Source organism: Triticum dicoccoides, chromosome 3A (genome assembly GCF_002162155.2).
Source record: "Triticum dicoccoides isolate Atlit2015 ecotype Zavitan chromosome 3A, WEW_v2.0, whole genome shotgun sequence".
In the NCBI taxonomy this organism is placed as follows: Eukaryota; Viridiplantae; Streptophyta; class Magnoliopsida; order Poales; family Poaceae; genus Triticum; species Triticum dicoccoides.
In genome coordinates this window covers 727,450,857-727,452,658 of record NC_041384.1, presented here as the reverse complement: position 1 = coordinate 727,452,658, position 1,802 = coordinate 727,450,857, and the positions used below count along the sequence as shown (strand labels likewise).

The window sequence follows — 1,802 nt, the reverse complement described above, 5'->3', positions numbered from 1 at the left end:
CACTTGGCTGAGCGAGATATTCCCCTTTGGCATGAGAACCGCCTACCTATGCTAACGTAACTAATGCAGATGGCGGAAGTTAGTAGTTCTCCTATGCCAACATGAACACAAATGAAATCGTCGAATTTCGTATAGAAAGAAAAGGAACCACTTCTATTCTCTTTTCTTAAGTATAAGAGGGATAAGTACTTATTCCTGGCCGGCGGTATCATTGCTGCTCCCCGCCTAATGCGGATCATTGTGCAATGCTTATGTGAAATCTCAATCCAAAAAATATTCGTTTCGTGGGAAAAACCAACGCCGACGTCAAGATCAGTCTCCTTTCCTTTCAAAAGTGAGGGAGCAGAGCTGAAAAAGATGGAGTTACCTAGGGATGAGATTTCTTTCTACGGATATGAAGGATAGAAATATGCTATTTGCTGCTATTCCATCTATTTGTGCATCAAGTCCGAAGAATATCTCAATATATAATGAAGAAATGATAGTAGATCATTGTTTTATAGGCTTTTTCATATTCAGTCGGAAAAGTTTAGGTAAGACTTTCAAAGAAACTCTCAACGGGAGAATCGAGTCTATTCAGGAAGAATTGCAGCAATTTCTTCAATCCTAATGAAGTAATTCCGGAGGAATCCAATGAACAACAACAATTACTTAGGATCAGCTTGCGAATTTGCAGCACCGTAGTAGAATCATTACCAATGACACGTTGTGCGCCTAAGTGCGAAAAGACAGTGCAAGCTTTGTTATGCCGAAACCTAAATGTAAAGTCAGCAACACTTCTAAATGCCACTTCTTCCCACCGCATCCCTCTTCAGGACGATATAGTCACATGTTTTCACTTTTCAATGAGTGAAAGATTTGTATCCGGGTCTACGTTCAAAGCTTCTACCATAGACCTAATTCGAGAAGGCTTGATAGTCCTAAGAAAGGTGAGGGTGGGGGGTTCTATTTAGGAAGAATAAGAAGAATCTCATTCATGTGTTCATGCTAACAGAAGAGCGGATCCCATACACATAAGACTTTTTGTCAGGAAATTCCTAATGTAAATGATGAATTTGGGATGTCATGCCCCACAAGTTAGTTTCCCAAGCGCTCCCTAGGAGGGCAGTCTACCACAAGATAGAGTTTGAGCCTGGAGCTAAAGTCCCAACCCCTCCATTTTAGGTTTTTATCTGGAAAGAATTTCAGGAAGATACCTCGTTTTTCCATTAAGTGTGCGTTGTCTGATGAAGAATAACGGGGGAGCCAACTCAATAACCTAGCGGAGGAACCGTCCGGACTTGAAACAGCGGATGCAACCCTTGCATTTTGTTCTTTTGTTCTTTACTCTATTTTCGCTTTGGCACTCACTTCCTTTGGAATAAGGGCATTTTTCTTCTCTACTCGTTTCGTTGACCATCAAACAGTTTCTTAATTATGTTATGTCAAATGATGGGAAAAAGGAAGGAGTAATCAAAAAAAGACTAGAACTACCCGATCCGTTGAAATACGGTACGAAGGAAACGGACTTCAATCCCTCATTCTTATTGTTTGTTCTTCTGATCCCCTTGTTTTTCACTCGCTTAATTCGGAAGAGGAAAACGACAACAGCTAAAGTGAGAAATAAACAACTGCTCGGAAAGCTTTGATTTGAGCATTGGTTTTGATGACAATGAAGAAAGCTCGCCCAAAAGACGTACGTGGAACCAATGATACCAAAAAAAGAATCAAATATGAGGAGAACTGGGTGCATTGGTAAACGGCTCCGCCATAGCTTGTATGACTTTTGAATCCTATTAATGGCACTCTCCGAATAAATAAGT

At 40.6% G+C, this 1,802-nt stretch overlaps 1 pseudogene; it reads left to right on the top strand.

Moving 5' to 3' along the window:
* Nucleotides 1-373: 373 nt before the first annotated feature.
* On the top strand, nt 374-1,001 carry LOC119273515 (annotated as a pseudogene).
* The last annotated feature ends 801 nt before the right edge of the window (nt 1,002-1,802 follow it).